Source organism: Adiantum capillus-veneris, chromosome 25 (genome assembly GCF_014529385.1).
Source record: "Adiantum capillus-veneris isolate H3 chromosome 25, ASM1452938v2, whole genome shotgun sequence".
NCBI classification, from domain to species: domain Eukaryota; kingdom Viridiplantae; phylum Streptophyta; class Polypodiopsida; order Polypodiales; family Pteridaceae; genus Adiantum; species Adiantum capillus-veneris.
The window spans coordinates 101,865,770-101,885,001 of record NC_140955.1 but is presented as its reverse complement, the minus strand read 5'-3'; the positions used below and the strand labels follow the sequence as shown (position 1 = coordinate 101,885,001).

Here is a 19,232-nt window from a genome sequence, read left to right as displayed (position 1 = left end):
TTTCTTCAAGATTTTGTTGAGTGGGGCAAACCAATCTGCTTTTCATATCAACACATTATAAGTACTTTGGACCTTAGGAAGCAAGAACACTTTGTCTTTTGGCCAATGCAAGGCTCTCCAATCTATTTCTGATTTGCAAACAGGTGGAATTGAGAGTGACATCATTTTCAAGAGTCTACTCATTAGAAGCCTTTCGTATATATATGCCCAAATTATGATGCAACACTATGAGCTCCAAATCCTTCCAATGAAAGCTTCTGTCATCCCAAAGATGTCAAAGTTTAGAAATCCCTTTGTTGCTTACTAGCCATGCAACTTCCCTCCAAAAAGGGTCCAAGAAACCCTTTCCAAGTTTGGAGAGCCAGCGGGACCAATTAAGAGAGGAATCCCTAAAGTATCTGAAATTTCCCCCCCATACCAGGATTGAAGCTGCTTTGTTACACTTTTGTGTTGGTTTCCCTGTGTAGCCACCAAGATTTAGGAGTGTCCGTTAAGGCGCCAAAATTTTGTTTTTCATTTTGGCCTTCTTCCATGTGCCCCCTTTTGAGGCAAGATTTGGTTGGTTTATCGTATCCCAAGCCATGATAGTCCATTCCTATTTTTGGTCTATCACAGAGACAAGCAAGTTTGGCACACAAAGATTTTGCATGCACGATGGGGTCAATAATCGTGATTCCACCTTGATTCTTTGGTCTCGCTACACATTCCCATCTCCCCCATTGGCACAAGGTTGTGACTTTAGTGTTGCTTTTCCACCGGAACCATTTGATACGGTTTAAAAATTATTTCCAATTGGATTTTCTCATTTTTAGCAGCATTAATACAAATGAGATGTACGAGATCATGAAAGCATTAATCATCGTGACTCTACTATGGAAGGAAGGAGCACACACTTCGATCTTCTCATTTTACTGATTATTTTGGTCAAGAACTAGTCAAATATTTGATTATCTGCAATGCCCACCCCAAGTGGAGCACATAGGTGCCTCAACATTGTGCTCTTGCCTATAACTTCTCTTTACCATTTTGCAGGGTCGAGTGAGTCACTAGAAATCAATCTTTTCTTTCTCAATATTGCACATAGAGCTGGAAGCATAAGTAAAAAGTTGAAGAGTCTCAAGGGCTCTTTTTAGCATTTCTGACTTCGCTTTAAGAAAGAGCACGGGGTTGGTTCACTGTGTGTAAAACTACCATATCACGTGCGTTCAAGACTTGTTTGTAAAACCCATTATTTTTGGATTTTTTAGGGAATGTAACGTATCCTTTTCAGCACATACATGAGTAGTTTCTACAATAGCATTTTAAAATGTTGTAGAATCATAGGACCATCACTGATGAGTAGTTTGTCTAGTAGAATTTTAAAACGCTGCAGGTCCCAAGGGCCACCCAAACATTAATAGCAAGGAGAACAAAAACGCCGAGGTTTCTCTTTTCTTATTATTCTTCAACGCATGCTAGTTCTACACCCAAGGTTGTGATACCATGTCAAGGTCAACGATACGAACTCATAGGACTGAGAGATAATGCATGAGAGAGAGAGAGAGAGAGAGAGAGAGAGAAGGAGAGGCTACTAAACCAATCAACTCAGCATGAATTAGTGATTTAAAATGAGGGCATGTGTGCACCTTATATACTAGCTTTGGGGCCCTTAATTAAGTACCCCCCTTAATAAATTTCCTTACTTAAGACTTTGACAAATAAGTAAAATAACTACCTAAAGCCAAAATAAATATTGGGATTACATTAGGCTATTCACTTGAGATGCTATAACTTTTACACTTTTTGATAGTGTCCTCATTTTAGATGATTACTTTAGAGGACCAAGCTAAGTGGTTTTGTTGTGGTCTAATCAAAGAGATACAATGATTTCCCCTACAGAAGAAGTTTGACTCCATTCAGGGACTTATGGGTTATTCCAAATAGGGTTTTTGTATGCATGTCGGCTCATTGACCTATCCTACAGACAACCACCTAAAAGAGGCAAGAGTCTCCAAAGGAAAAGATAGAACCAAGAGAGCCAACTGATAGTTCATCAGAGAGTTCCAAAGAAGCAAGAGAACCAACTGATAGTTTAGCAAAGAATACCAAAGAAGCAAGAGAACCATCTGATAGTTTATTAGAGAGTTTTGAAGAAGCAAGGGAATCAGAGATATATTAGAGATCAACGAGATTGTTAAGAGAATGTGAAGTGAATGTGATTCTAATGCATCCAGATTTCTATCTGGATGAGATGATTGGATACTATTGTTAGTGCATCAGGAAGGATGAGCTGGCTATACTGTTGAGATGTCGAGCTCTACACCTTGAGCTGGCATCCACTACGGGTCTTGGCCGCTTACGGTATTTACTCACTGGCGCGTTAGGTGACCGACACGGAGGATCTCTGCCAGTGATTCTACAGCTGGACTACACTTATAGTGCCAGCCTAGTACGCTTCTAGCGAGTTCACACTTAGTGACCGCATGTACATATGTGCTACTTTTCAGCTTTAGCACTTAGTCATTTTGTACTCTCTTTTCTGTGAAGAAGAAGAAGAAGCTTTCCATCTCTGTGTGCTTTGTGCTTGTCTTGTGTAGCTCTCTTGCATCCTCATTCTTTACATGGTATCAGAGCCTGGTGCAGGCAAGAGAGCAAAAGCATCACAATCCCTTCGTTCGCAATCCACGACCAGATGCCATAAGTTTTTCGCACAAGTTTCTGAACAGGTCTCCAAAGTGCAGTGTACAGAGATTTACTGTACAAGTACAGTGGTTGTGAAACTCTTGATTGTGGACACTCGTTGAGTGTAGAAAGCGTTACAGGAACCACGATAGCAGGTTCAGCAGATTTGCAGGTTTTTGCAGATTGCAGCTATTTTGTCTTGGTGCTTCTAGATGTCTGACGGTTTCAGTCAGATTGTTACTGAGAAGCTTGAGAAAAATAACTACCCTGCATGGAAGTTCAGAATAACAAATTTCCTAAAAGGAAAAGGTTATTGGGACTATGTAGAAGGAGACAATGAAAAGGAACCAGAGATTCCCGAGGCAAATGCTACAGCAGAACAAAGGAAAGCTTTGAGGGACTGGCAACAAGGCCAAAGCAAAGTGATGTATTGGCTTTCTATGAGCATCACAGATGGCATGATGGGCTATCTACAGGATGCTGAAACCCCCGCCATTGCATGGAAAAACTTAGGCAGAGTGTTCGAGGTGAACACCAAGGCCAGGAAGCTTCAACTAAAGTCAGAGCTAAATCAGGTTAAGAGGAACAACCTCTCCATCAATGATTATGCTTTGAAGATCAAGAGTATCATTGAGGCTCTTGGATCTATTAAAGTCTCAGTGGAAGACGATGACATTGTCCATGCATGCTTGGATGGTCTAGGAGATGAGTATGTACATTTCAGGTCTTCCATGAATACAAGAGACGACATCCTCGTGTTCCAAGATTTGATTTCTATGCTTATTCTTGAGGAGAAGAACCTTGACACATCTTCTTCTCATGGCAGAAATAATTCTGAACAGGCCTTCTATTCTAACTCCAACAGAGGTAGAGGTAGAGGTCGTGGTCGAGGCCCAAGGGGTTGCAGGGGCCAATTTCTGGAAGGTCAATCAACAAAACAATACAGGTGGCAGGGGAAACCAGTCTCAAGGCAGGGGGAGTCAAAGAGGTCGTGGTGCAGGATCAAGCAGGCAGCAACATACTCCAGATAGTAGAGAATGTTGGACTTGTGGTGAAAGAGGTCACATGTCACGTGACTGTCCAAAGGGAAAAGCAAGTAGAAAGAGAGAACAGGGCAACTATGCATCTACTAGCAGAGATACAGATGACAGCAAAAACGAGCGCATGTTTGTTATGCAGCATGTAATGAATACAATGACTGCAGAGAATTCCACCCAAGATGATGTTTGGTATGTGGATTCAGGTGCCTCTAATCACATGTCTCGTGGAGAGTGGTTTAGAGATATGCGCAAACCAGATGTGTCAGGCTATGTGCAGACAGGAGATGACACAGCTCACCCCATTGCTCATGTAGGGGACATACCTCTAAATACGAAGAGTGGGAAATCAAAGTACTTAGCAGATGTACTTCATGTCCCAAACATTACAAAGAATCTTGTTTCTGTTGGACAAATGGTTGAGCAGGGTTTGCAGGTTCGCTTCAATCCAAATGGCTGTTATGTAGAAGATTTCCAGAATGGCTGTAAGCTGATCACAGAGGGCAAATGTGTGGGCAGAATGTTTACGCTGAATGTAGACATGCCTGAGGTAAAAGCTGCATTATTTGAACAGGGCACAGGTGTTGTGGCTGATGTTGACATTTGGCACAAACGCATTGGCCATGTCAATGAGCAGAGATTGCGCAGCATGCAATCAAAACAGATTGTAAAAGGTTTGCCCAAATTCAAGGTGGATGGTATGCATAAAGTGTGTGCAGCATGCCAGTTTGGAAAACAGTCAAAGGGCTCATTTCCACATGAGCGCAATGTATGTAAAAAGCCACTTGAGGTGGTGCACACAGATGTTTGGGGTCCAACCGATACTGCAAGTATACATGGTTGCAGGTATTATGTCTCTTTCATTGATGACCATACAAGGAAAGTATGGGTCTACTTCATGCGTAACAAAAGTGAAGTGTTTGGTCACTTTCAAGACTTCAAAGTCATGATTGAGAAGGAGACAGATATGCAAATCAAGACATTGAGGTCAGATGGAGGGGGAGAGTACTTCTCCAATGATTTTTTAGATTTTCTGCGAATGCATGGTATACACAGGCAGTTTACATGCAGATATACTCCACAGCAGAATGGGGTCGCAGAAAGGAAAAACAAGCACATTGCAGAGGTTGCACGTGCATTGATGAATGAGAAGAACATGCCTCATCATTTCTGGGCTGAAGCTGTAAATACAGTTGTGTACATTATGAACAGGACACCTACAGCTACGGTGCATGATGTAACACCTGAGGAAAAGTTTACAGGTACAAAGCCTGATTTGGCACACTTGAAAGTGTTTGGCTGCATAGCTTACGTGCATGTACCAGATGAGTTGCGTAGGAAATTGGATCCTAAAGTAGAGAAATGTATTCTTGTGGGATATTCCCTTGAACAAAAGGGGTACAGGTGCTACAATCCTACTACACGAGAATTACGAGTGAGCAGAGATGTAGTCTTTGATGAGATGAGCAGCTGGTACAGTAATGCACATGGCACTATTGGGGCTGATGTAAAAGATGATGTGGTTGTACAAAATGTGAGGCCATAGTCACAGGTTTTGAGTGGACCACAAGAGTCCTCTTCTCGTGGCTCTGTTGAGAAACCATGGAATGGTAGACTACGTACGCAGGTTACTCCACCAACAGGTACAGGGAATGTATCACGAAAAGGAAAGGAAAAGGTTGATGAACCTCCCTTTATGGCTGATGCATCATCAGGTTTTTCACATGTAGACATGGATTCAGATGGTTCTGAACAAAGTCTTGATGAGGAATTTGGAATTCCGGCTGTCAGGACACCTGGTGTAAGGAAAGTACAAGAAGATGCTAGAGGGCAAAGGAGTGACCCAGGACCGCGCAGATCTAATAGAGTCAGAAATCCAGTTCAGAAATTGACTTATGATGGGTATCTAGCGCATCACCAAGCCTACATGGCTAAGGTGATACAGGATGTGGAGCCCACATGTTTTGAGGATGCAGTTGGAAATGTGCATTGGGATGATGCAATGAATGAAGAGATGGCTGCATTGGAAGCAAATGACACATGGGAGTTGGTGCCATTGCCAAGTGGCAAGAAAGCTATTGGCTGTAAATGGGTGTATAAAACCAAGCATAAGGCTGATGGTAACATTGAGCGTCACAAGGCAAGGCTGGTCGCAAAGGGTTATGCACAGACGTATGGCATAGACTATGAGGAGACCTTTGCTCCAGTGGCAAAGATGACGACTGTGAGAGCTGTCATAGCAGTGGCTGCATCTAGAGGATGGATTATGCATCAAATGGATGTAAAGAATGCCTTCTTGAATGGTGAGTTGCAAGAGGAAGTGTATATGGATCAGCCACCTGGTTATGTTGATCCAGGTTACCCAGATTATGTATGCAGACTTCTCAAAGCTTTGTATGGTTTGAAGCAGGGCTCTAGAGCATGGTATGACAGGATTGCCAAGTATCTTGTCAGTATTGGTTTTAGGAGAGCTCATGCTGATCATTCACTCTATGTACGTGAGAGTGATGTGGGGATTGTGGTCATTACCATATATGTAGATGACCTTATTATTGTTGGTGACAATGCTATGGAGATTGACCATGTGAAGGGTCTTCTCAAACAGGAGTTTGAAATGAAAGATTTAGGCGAGTTGCGCTACTTTCTTGGCATTGAGGTGATCAGGACTCCAGAGGGTGTATGGCTATCACAGAGACAGTATGCTTTGGACATGTTGTCAAAGTATGGTATGGCTGATTGTAAGCCAATTTCTATTCCCTTGGATGTGAATGCAAAGCTGAGTGCAGAGAAGGGTGATGTTGTTGAGGATGTCAACATGTACAGGAAGATTGTGGGTAGTCTAATCTACTTGACTATCACGAGGCCAGACTTGAGCTACACAGTAGGCTTGGAGAGTCAGTTCATGCAGCTTCCGAGGAAGCCACATTTGGATGGAGTACGACGCACACTTAGGTATGTGCAAGGTACTCTTGACTACGCATTGTTCTATGCAGCAGATGCACCATTAGCATTGTATGGGTATACAGATGCAGATTGGGCAGGTAGCATTGTTGATAGGAGATCTACCAGTGGGTTCATGTTCTCTTTTGCGAGTGCTGCTGTTACTTGGAGCAGCAAAAAGCAGCCTACGGTTGCTTTATCGAGCACAGAGGCCGAGTACAGAGGTGCAGCAGTTGCGGCGTGCGAGGTAGCTTGGCTACGCACATTACTTGAGGACTTGGGAGTGCAGGTGGACCAGCAGATTTTCATCCATTGTGACAACCTCAGCAGCATGCAATTGGCTAGGAACCCAGTGTTCCATGCCAGGACCAAACACATAGAGGTCCATTACCACTACGTTCGAGAGCGAGTGTTGGCGGGCGACATCGACTTGGTCTACGTCAGCACAGAGGAGCAGATAGCGGATATCTTTACCAAGGCCCTCGGAGCTGAGAAGCTTCGACGTTTCCGGACTATGCTTGGACTCTGCGACATGCAGAGCTCGAGGGGGAGTGTTGAGATGTCGAGCTCTACACCTTGAGCTGGCATCCACTACGGGTCTTGGCCGCTTACGGTATTTACTCACTGGCGCGTTAGGTGACGGACACGGAGGATCTCTGCCAGTGATTCTACAATTGGACTACACTTATAGTGCCAGCCTAGTACGCTTCTAGCGAGTTCACACTTAGTGACCGCATGTACATATGTGCTACTTTTCAGCTTTAGCACTTAGTCATTTTGTACTCTCTTTTCTGTGAAGAAGAAGAAGAAGCTTTCCATCTCTGTGTGCTTTGTGCTTGTCTTGTGTAGCTCTCTTGCATCCTCATTCTTTACATATACATGGATCTAGGTGCATCAAGAGTTCTTCAATAGATGAGATGCGTAAGTTGAATGATTGAAACATAGTGTGTAGTGTGAACCAAGTGTGTGATTTTTTGAACTACATGCTTTGTGAATGTAATGTCTTGTGAGAATGGTCAAGGTCATGGTTTGCTTGAAATGTGACAAGGATATGAATATGATAGCAACAAGATTTAGAAGATCAAGATATCCGTGAAGAGATCAACACAAACTGGATGTGATTCCTAAGTGTGTTACAATGATCATGATTTACATATGAGACCCTTAATGGAGATGTACTGTGATCAGTAATAACTGATGTTTTTGTAGAAGTGTTGGATTTGTGAAGTCTAGTGCATGGGTACATAGAGTCAGTGTTCAATGAAGAAATTTTCTGTCCTTTGGCCATTTTGCAAGTGTAATTGAGGGTGATTGCAATTCTTTCAAGAGGGAGGTATGTCACAAGTATGTGATGTGGCATGAACATCATGAGGGACTGGTCGAGAGGGCAAGGCGAGCTTAGCCTAGAAGAAGTGAAAAGTTATGGATGATGGGGCCTAAGGGGTTAGGGTTTTACGGAAAAAAAAATCCTACCAACTTGAAGAGCACTGGCGAAGGAGCCTAAACCCTCCAAGGATAGAGCAAAGGGATAGAGGCTGATTTTGTAATTTTTGAGTTGCAACCATGTGGCACTCTGAGGGGGTTAGTACAATATAAAAATACCTATATCATGTGGGTTCAATAGTGGATATTATTATATTTTATATTTTCTCACATTTCACTATAAATCTCTCAAAGCGTTTATCATAGTGGCCCTTTATTGCGATTTGTAGAGAGAGGGAGAGAGCAAAATGGGATGGCCAAAGGGGAGAGAGGGGAACGGGAAGGATTTATTTTGTAAATTATAATATTACCATGTAAATTATCGCAAATTAAATATTACGTGTATATTACCGCACATATTACCTCGCAAATTTCAAAAAGGAAGAGAGCACGATATGCCGCACTTTTTGCAGCATACCTTGCTCTTCTACTCCTACCACCATCGCATCTGCGGCCATATTCTCTCTTTCTCTCCCTCTCAAAGCTCACACCCCTCTCCCTCCTTCTCTCCCTCTCAAAGCTTACCTCTCTCTCTCTCTCTCTCTCTCTCTCTCTCTCTCTCTCTCTCTCTCTCTCACTTTCTCTCCTTCACACACACACACACACACACATGCACAACTCTCCTTCACACAAACACACACATGCACAATCAATCTTTGGTGGAGCACTCCATCACTCAAGAGAGCGCGGACTGCAAAAGGGCTCTACACAAGAGGATCACAAGGAGACTCGAATGCAAGAGGAACACAAGAGGTAAGCTTCTACATAATCCCCCCATTGTCTTAAACACACACACACACACACACACACGCATTAGAAAATTTAGATTCAAATATTTTGTACCTCTTTCATGTTTGGTGTAGGTGCTTCTTACTTGCTTGGTTGACCTCACTTTCCTTGTTTGATTGTTTGTTGTAGGCATGTGATTAGTTCGTAGATACTTGCTTGCTTGTTTGGTTTGTAATTAGGGAGAGAGGAAAAGAGAGAGAGAAAGAGAGTTTAGCATATATTTAATGGTTAATGTTAAAGTAGAGATTAACTAGATTTCATGATTAATGCTAAATAGATGTTTAAGTAGAGAGAGAAAAAGTCAAATTAAACATCACACCTACACATTAAACTTCTTGTATGTTTAATGTTAAATTAGTGTTAACTTAAAGTGAATTGATGTATGAAAGATGTGTATGTTACATTAGAAAAGAGCGACAAAAAGAGAAAAAAATTATACATTAGGTATTAAACATTATTTTTAAAAAAAGGTGATAGAGTATGACGAAATTGTACATTAAAAAAGGTTTTAAAGAGCGATTAGAGAGAGCAATATTCAATTTTGTGTATGTGAAATTAGAGAGTGGAAGAAACGAAGAGAGAGAGAGAGAAGGAAGAAAAGAGATGAAAGAAGAGCGATTAAAGGGAGGAGAAGTGTTAAAATAGTGTATATTGGATGAGAGAGAGAGAGAGAGAGAGAGAGAGAGAGAAGATAAAGGGTATAGAGATAGAGATTACGTGGAGAGAGAGTCCAGATTAGGGGATAGAGAGAGTAGAAAGAAGGTAGAGATAGAGATTATGTAGAGAGTACATAGATAAAGTTAGGATTGAGAAAGAGATTAGAGTGTAGAGAGATGTACATAGAGCAGATAGAGTGGGGGTAGATATTATGTAGAGAGGGAGAATACGTAGAGAGTAGCAATAGAGAGAGTTGAGATTAGGGGATAAAGAGAGGGTATATGTAGAGATTATATAGATAAGGTTAGGATTTAGAAAAAGATTAGAGTGTAGAGAGAGGTGTGGATAGAGTAGATAGAGAGGGTGTAGAGATTAAGTAGATTAGGTAGAGAGTATGTAGAGAAGGTAAAGAGAGAGAGAGATAGATAGATAGAGAGAGAGAGAGAGAGAGAGATTAGGATGTAGAGGGAGAGTAGAGAGAGGCTAGGATGTAGATAGAGGGAGTAGAGAGGGTGTAAACAGAGAGAAGGAGGATACGTAGAGTGTAGAGATAGATAGAGGGACTAGAGAGTACAGAGATTAGGGTTTAGAGAGAGGTGTGGATAGAGTAGATAGAGAGGATGTAGAGATGGAGGATACATAGAGAGTAAAAATAGAGAGATTATATATATAGGGAGAAATTAGGATATAGATAAAGGGAGTAGAGATAAATATTAGGTAGAGAGAGATGCGGATAGAGGTAAGGGTGTAGAGAAAGAGTAGAGAGAGGTTAGGATGTAGGTATGAGTAGAGAGAGAGGATATATAGAGTAGATGTGGATAGAGTAGATAGAGAGCGTGTAGAGATTAGGTAGAGAGGGAGGATACATAGAGAGTGTAGATAGAGAGATTAGGTGTAGATACACCCTCTCTGTCTTCCTCTATCTACCTCCTCTCTCTACACCCTCTCTATCTAGGTCTGCAGATTAGGTAGAGACTAGTGTAGAAAGAGAGGTAGAGATATGGCTAGTAGTATTCTATATACCTCTCTCTATGCCCTCTCTCTTTCTCTCTGCAACATTGCAGCCCTAGACTTATCTTTCTTGCGTCATCCTCAACCTCCCCCTGGGCGAGGGGCTACCTTGTGGCGATCGTTAACACAACTTTGCCCTCCAAACCAACACCATCTTGCCCACACATCTAATCATTTGCACGATTTTGACTTTGTCGAAGCTACCCACAACCCCGACTTTGTTGGACTAGCCCAACCTCGACTCTGTCCAAGCTGCCCTCAACTCTTAGACTCGTCTTGAGCACTGACTTTGACTCTATTTGAGTTGCCGTTGACTATCTAGCAGTGATGCTTTGAGTCTCTTCGTAGGAAGCCTGTGCCTATCATGGCCACTCGAGCCTCATCTCAAGGAAAGTCTACATTCTCCGAGATCATGGCAACACCCCCAAAGACAAACAACATAACACACAGGTCTTCAAAATGAAGTCGAGAAGCTTTGCAAATAGAATGAGGAGTTGAAGCATAGACTCGTCTTCATCAAGGCTCGATTCACCACGTTGGAGAACCACAAAAAGGAAGAGATGGAACATATGAAAATCAAGATCAATAACACAAAGGTGGAAGTAGAGACCACCTTCACAAAGGAGGTCAAAACCCAAGTATAGGATATCATCTTTTGTAACGTTGAAGACTGTGTAGTGTCCACGCTACATGAACGAGAATTCCAAGAGGATATCGCTCTCAATGTTCGCATTGGCAGACTTCCAAGTGACTGGAAAGGAAAGGGGGACCTTTGGCTCAATAACACAAAGGTGGAAGTAGATACCACCCTTACAAAGGAGGTCAAAACCCAAGTGCAAGATATCATCTTTGGTAAGGTTGAAGATAGTGTAGTGTCTGCGCTATGTGAACAACAATTCCAAGAGGATATCACCTTCAATGTTCCATGATTCTGTTGCTCACATCCAAACAATAGCCCACATGGTACAATGGGGTCAGCCACAATCACCTCTCTTACACATGAACATCACACCCATTAGGGAAAATTTGGACTCACAAAGGAGCCTTATAAGGAGTTTGACTTCCTCTCTCATATCCAAAACGGGCATGCGGTAAAATTTTTACAAATCAACTATAAACTTAGCGGAGATTTGACAGTTAGAATCTACTCTTTAAGCTCTTTCCATTGATATACAACACGCCATGATATTCCTCATATTTTGAAAGATTCTATTTTTTATTCTCTTATGATGTGACAACTCCGTCTACAATCTAGAGAATAAAAAATAGAATCTTTCAAAATATGAGGAATCTCGTGGCGTGCTATATATCAATAGAAAGAGCTTGAAGAGTAGATTCTAACTACCAAATCTCCACCAAATTTAGAGTTGATTTGTAAAAATTTTGCCGCATGCCCGTTTTGGATATGAGAGAGGAAGTCAAACTCCTTATAAGGCCCGTTTGTGAGTCCAAAGTTTCCCTAATGAACCATGCAATCCTCACTCTGATCAAGACCAAGGGAGATCAATTCAAAATCCTTGAGAAATTGTGGCTTCTCAAGGACACAAAATTTTGGTTTGCAGAAGATCTAACATCTGCCTAACTCAAACAAAAGAAGGAAGAACTCCATAAGATGTGAGAAGTGCACACAATAGGAAAAATCACTAGTTGATTTGACTCACTCTTCAATGTCAAAGATAAGTATACAGACCCCCTAAAATAAATAGAGCTCCCTTGTGAGAGAAGAGTATTAAGAAGAAGCGACCAATATCTGTTGATGTGAACTATGTTCTTGAAGAAGATAGTCATAGACCAGATAGCTTTATATGCAGATCAACAATAAAGATGCTCATCTGGGTCATCCAAATTGAATGGACCAAATGAGCATCTTTATTTTTAAAAATTCGTATGGCATTAATATACGCAGTATTATGTGAGGTAATATGTGCGATAATATGCGCGGTAATATGAGAGATAATATGTGTGGCAATATTCGCGTTAATAATTGCGACTATATTACCACTCCTATTATCGAGTATATTGTTGTTAAACCACTACCGCATCCTTTGCCGTTGTTATTGCCACACACTCAATATTTTCTCTTTCTATTTTCCTTTGTTAATCTGCAGCGATGCTAGTAGCTGTGGAATTTATCCTCTTATAGTGTTTTCACATATAGAAGGGTGTTCAAAAAATGATATAGCTAGAAAAAAATTTATAGATTGAATAAGAATTCCTTTTATTAGTGAATATTTTATTATTAAGGGGTTTTATAAATAGTCCTTATACGCACACAATATATAAATTTTACAAATAGTGACCCCCCCTGGCCCTAAGGTGGCATTATGCACAAATTTTTGCATTTGCGCTGGCTATCGGGCCAGTAGGTTTGTGCCTTGCTTTTGGGAGAAGAGCTTTTGGTTGGAGTGTTTTTGGGGCCTTGATTTAGGGCATCACTTGTATGGTTTATAAAATTTCTGAGGACCAATCTTTGGAGAGCATTTGGTCGCAAAGTCTCAGTGAGCTATACCCTTGGGACGAGGAGTTGTACCTTTTTGGAGCAATAATAGATAAATACTGAAAGGGACGCCAGTCTTTGGGGCTACTGCATCTGGGGATAGAACTCCGCCGTCTTTGTGTCAACTCTCTCTCTCTCTCTCTCTCTTTATATATATATTCCATTTTTGAAAATTTTTCCATGAGTTGTTATTGATTTCTTGCTTGGAGTGCTCGAGTCTATAACAGGAGCTCTCGTGATGACCGAGCATTACTAAGGGATTTCTAGTCACAAATTTGGGCTAGTTGCTAGACTCCCAACATTACAATTTTTTAGTGGCGCCTTGCACACAAAGGGGCAATAGTGGGAGGTTGGTTAGCCCAGAGGGAACACCCTTTGTTTGTATAGGACATGGGTGTCAAGTGGAGACTCGATGTCATAATTCATTGCTTGTGGGAATTTCATCATAAATAAAGATTTGTTGAAGATTCTTTGTGTAATGGCTTCCATTCTTCCGAACAGGATCTTCAATTGGGGAGCAAAAATGTGGTCAACTAGCTCATGGTAAGTAGTAAGCTACGAGAGAGAGAAATCTAGCATAGACATTAGACTTCACGCGTGGCACTGTGAGCGGTGTTGTTTGCCAAACTTCTCTCTAGTGACATAGAATCAGGAGAGAGACCTTACGTGAGCGGATCAGTGGAGCCTATGTCTCTAGTTGATTTAAAGGGTGCAATGTAACCATGTATTTGAGGGGCAACATGAGCCATGGGCACTGCCAATTCAAGCATTTTGGCTTGAGCTCATATAAACACTTAAAGGATAATGCAATATCCAAGGCATCTTCAACAAGGCTGACAGACAGTGCCAAGATTTTATTATTTTATGATGGCCATGACTTCTTTTTAAAGTGGGACATGGCATGCATTCACACTATAGGCCGGCATTTCCTCCTCCCATTATTTAATGCAACCATTGTTGGGGTTAAATTTCAAGTGGTCGATCGCCCAACATGGACATACACACATACCCATCACATAAAATTCATAGTCCATTTGGCATTTTCTCATGGTTCTTCATTGTGGTGTTGAAGGATGTTAGGCATATATCCATATTTTCAAGAGCTTGATCTAAGTGGATCAGATACTCTAGATTATTATGTGTCCTTTGGCAATGATTCTTGAAAGATCTCTCGAGGCTCCTTGGTTGTAGCAAGAGGTAGAGATGCATAGTTTCGAAGTAGGGAGACTCCATCATGTGATCACCATTATGTGATCACCTTGTGACCCTCCTTGGGATGTCCTATTCTGAGGCATTGATGCATGTACAAAAGGATATAAGGAGATATTTCCTACTGGGGTATGTACTCGGGGGTATCACTATGTGTAAAACCTATATATCGTGTGCATTCAAGGACTATTTATAAAACCTCTTAGCTGTGAATTTTTCACTAATAAAAGGGATCCTTTTCCTATTGAATCTATAAATTTTTTCCCAATTTTTTTTTTTGACACCCTTTTGTATGTGAAAATGTGAAAAAATCTAGAAAAAAGTAAACCCTATTGTTGAACCCACGTGATAAGCATTTTTTATCGTAGAGACATGTAGGGTGACTATGTAGGAGTATGGGCAGCCATTGATGAAACCTCATCATAGATGCAGTGCTAGGGATACTGGTTTTTCAATCATACCAGTAACATGCTTCCATGTCAGCCATTGGATGGTGATGCTAGACCTCTAGATATAGGTTCGTGTGATGTGAGTAGGCCTAGACATCAAGACAAAGTTTTGATGATGTACGTATATAGGGTTGTGCAGTATCTAGATCTGTTGCTAGGTTTAATCCACGTATGGTTGTGCATGTATCTAGATATGTTGCTAGGTATGGTCCACAAATGCATGATATCTATTCGACAGCTAGTGGATTGTTCTCTAGTGATGAGACTTTGTTGCATGGTATTAGGCTTTGGTGGGAGTATGCCATGAATATAATTTAAACAAAAATAGCTTGCACAGTGAGAGAAGTGCATTTTCAGATGGCTAACCATGATAGGAGGTTGTGGCAAGTAGTGCTTGACGTCTTGAGGTACTTGCATGATACCTAGGTGTAAGAATATTCTCCAATGCACATGGAGCATCTATACATGGATATGCAAATGTGACTGAAGACATTAGATTGTCTACTTCTAGTATGTGGTGGCTCCTACGTAGGCGCGTGGTGATGGACATAGAATGAGCTTTCTTATCGTCTCTCTCACTTGAAGCCACATTGGCGTTTAAGTGGACTGGTGGCCATGCAGTCACCCAATGTGGACACACACACATGTACGCATCACATACACACACACACTGTATTTATTATTCTTCGGTAGTCTAAGGAATAAGACTTGAGGAGCTTACCAGGGTACACAATGTGTCCCCCCTCCACCCCCCCCCCCCCCCAACCACTCTCTCTCTCTCTCTCTCTCTCTCTCTCTCTCTCTCTCTCTCTCTCTCTCTCTCTCTCTCTCTCTCTCTCTCTCTCTCTCTCTCTCTCTCTCTCTCTCTCTCTCCTATCAGCATTATTATATCTTTGTATCGTGTGGAGATAATATACGGACAAGCAGGAGTCATAAAGCTTACAACCATGAGGATTTTTTTAATTTCTATCTAGTTAGAGGTTTAGTTGATAAATCTCATATTTGTACCTTTATGATGAGATGTCATCATCAATTGTCCCCTCAATTGGTCTCATGGGCCACCGTGGCCTTTAAGAGACGTTAATAAACATTTCTTCCTTTCTTTCTCGTTCTAGGAGAGTCTCCCCCTTTTCTTCATGCTAGGAATTATGTAGCCCATTGGGTAGTTTCAAAAACGAATAGAAGGGTTTTTTTTAACACGAAAAAAATAAATAAGTTTTTTTACAAATAGATGTAAAAGGAACTTACTAAATCATAAGAATGATCTATTTTAATGTGCCATCTAAAGCATGTTTGCTCAAACATTTTATACTAGCAACACAATTTGTGTATTCATGATGCAGAAGCAGTCAGTTAAAATGCAACCAAATTCCAACAAAACCTACCTGGTGCCATGTAGCCAATCGAACCTTTGAAGTTGGATGTTAAGGAGATACCTCTTGTATTACACTTTGCAATCTTTGAGAGCCCAAAGTCTATTAGATGTGCCTCAAGCTGGGAGTCGAGAAGTATGTTGCTTGGTTTTATATCTCCATGGATGATTTGCATGGCATCATGCTCATGATGCAAGTAGACCAAGGCATTGGCAAGACCTAGAGCTATTTTGATTACAATTTTCGAGTTGAACATTCTACTTTCTTCCTGTTTGATAGCTTGACAAAGATATTGCTCCAAACTGTCAGGACAATGGTAGGACCAGTCCGGGCCAAGGGCCAGGACGGACATGCAGTCAAGGGGGTCCCTATATTTAGAAGGCGAGGGGCCTATATAGGGCATGGCTGGGTGGTGATGAGCATGTTCAGTTCCCCTGTCCTTATATTGGTATCAAAGCTCAGGGGAGGGAGCATCCATGGAGGAAGGGAAGAAGCATGGCCTTCTCTCCTATTTTCTCTCTCTCTCGTGAAGCATGGCGAGTTTGGCCTTCCTTCCCATTCTCTCTCTCTCTCGATCTCTCTCGTGAAGCATGGCGAGTTTGGAAGGGACTGCAGCCACGACGGGTCAGGCCTCAAGCCGTTTTGCATGCTTTGCATGTTTCTCCCAATCCGGATCCCTTCAAGCCGCAGCCATGGCAGGCTTGCTTGAGGCCGATAGGATGCGACAAGCAGTCGCAGGATCGGCCGCTAGCGTGCAAAAGGGATGCAGGTGGACGTGCTTGAAAATCGCCAAGTTGGGGCTTGTCCGATGCGCCCCAAGCCCTAGAGAAGATTTCGTCACACCAGCCAGGCCAGAGCCGGCATGCAGTAGCCAGGACGTCTCCCTATTTGTCGGCGCAACAGAGCCGCCATCGCTGCTGCTCAAGTTTTTTTTAATAAAAAAATCCCTTATTTTTTTTTGTTCACAAGCGGCCGTGCACGAGGAGGGCCATTTAGCCCAAAACAAAAAAAGGGTTAAGGGAGCGTACCCACCCCGAGAAACCCCCCCCCTCATTTGATGCAGGTGCCTCGCAGTAGTCCGCGAGCAAATCCTTGATGACCACTTTCTTTTGCAGATCTCTGCTGGGGTACCTTGCATGTCATTCACGGCCCTTTGCTCCGATTCCAAAGAATTGCAATCGTCGAGGTGCCAGTAATGCATGCAAATGAAAAGCAGGGCATTCGGCAGGAGTGATTAATGATATTGGCAGATTTGCGGTTCCACATGCACAGATGCAATGTTCTTTTTCCGCTTGTACAACATTTACGGCAAGCAAATTTATGTGCATCGACCAAGGGGTTTCACTACCTGTTGGAATCCACGGTAATGACTCAGACGGAGTCCAATTGGGCGTTTCTACCACAATTGGCAATGACCATGGCTCTCTTACAGGTTGAAATTATCAGGTTTGCGTTTTCACGTTCTTGCAGTTTTCACAAATTTATGTGTGCAATTGTCGTGCAAAAACATGTATTATGCTAATCTTGGCTATCTTTCCCTGCGAGACTACCTATGGGTCAAGTATGCCCATGGTCATTATGTCAACTTCTCTTGCGCATCGGGCAAGGCCCTTAATAGCAGGAGTAGATCATCTATTGCACCAAGCCACAGTTTCTAGAGAATCATTTCTCATTTTTCTTATTGCTTCCAAATCATTCGATTTTTGGGTCGGCAAGATTGGTTCGCAAGAGTGCTTAATGAGTTTCAGGAAAAACATGCACGAATGGTTTATGATCTCGAGGTTGCTACCAATTGGTACTATCATCCAATTGCATTCAGAAAAGTACAGGCCATGCCTGCAATTGGTACGGTATAGATGTTGGCATGGCCAACTCATTTTTTTATGCTTTGTTTGTGTCATTAACGAAAATGTTTATATGCCTTGGATATGGCATTTTGCTCGACAAAGCCACAAATTGGTGAGAATTCCTTTTGGTATACCACCATCATAAGCTGCACGATGGTGCTTCCATCATGTTTTCACAACAAAACAAGCCTCCAACAAGGCAAAGTTACCTAGCGAGTACGGGCTAGGCAAGCATGGTCTCTGACTTGTGGGAAGCAAGGATTCCAGCAGGAGGGATCCATATCTACATATAGGTCAAGGACAATATTTACAAATATATCAAGGACAACGTCATCAAGCCAAGCAGGTACACATTACATATTTTGCAAGTTTTTATGCTTTTCAGTATATGGAGCCAATTCAACAAGGTCGATTAGCAGTCAATTTTCAACAAGGTCAACTTTCTTTTGCTCTGTAAATTGGCAAGAATATCTGTTTGCTATGAGCATACAAGTATTTATGTGAAGCACGGCTTTCATAATTGCTCCATTTGGTATTGAGACTTTGCACGTTTGGCATATGGTATGACCATCCAAAATTGGGAAGAAATAGGCAATGTGGTTGCAGGTTAATTCATATTGCAGGTTCTTTCATTATGTATCAGACAAGTGTATAGGATATACGATGGCGTCTGTGCAGATATGGCTATAATCCGTTTTGGAACGAGTTTTTTCTTCCAAATTTCATGACAACTGGTTGCAGCAACAACGACCAGGATAGCCAAGTGTAAGTATTTCTTTTTTTCTGTTTAAACTTTACTTGGAAATTACTCGCAAAGCAAAGTGCTTTAGCAATTTCATATGAAGCAAGGCTTGGGGAAACTGGCAAAATAGGCAATATCCGAATCCCTACCAGTCTACACTGTGCATGGCACTCATGGTTTTGGTTCTCATAGTTGAGGCCATCACTCTAAGAAAGGGCTTACCATACGGGATGCAAGGCATGCTACTTAGGTGGATTCCATTCTACCGCCTCATAAATTACGCTTCCGGCGCTATCACACTTGCAACTCTGTCACGAACAGACTAAACAAAAGGATTGTTTGATATGATTGATGGTTGCTCAGTCGTCCTCATACAATCACGAACCCTACATGGTAGGTGGGTCGCAATGAGTTTTCCGTTCTTTGATTACCTCTCTCGATGAGAGAGAGATACCGAAAAACTGTGGAATGCTATACGATAAGCTACAATTTAGGCATAAGATGCGTAAGAGCACATAGCTTGGATACAAACTCTAAA

The 19,232-nt window shown here is 41.9% G+C and overlaps 1 pseudogene; it reads right to left on the bottom strand.

The window, feature by feature from the left end:
* The window catches only part of LOC147425394 (uncharacterized), a 101,578-nt pseudogene that overhangs the window by 70,239 nt on the left and 12,107 nt on the right, over nucleotides 1-19,232 (bottom strand).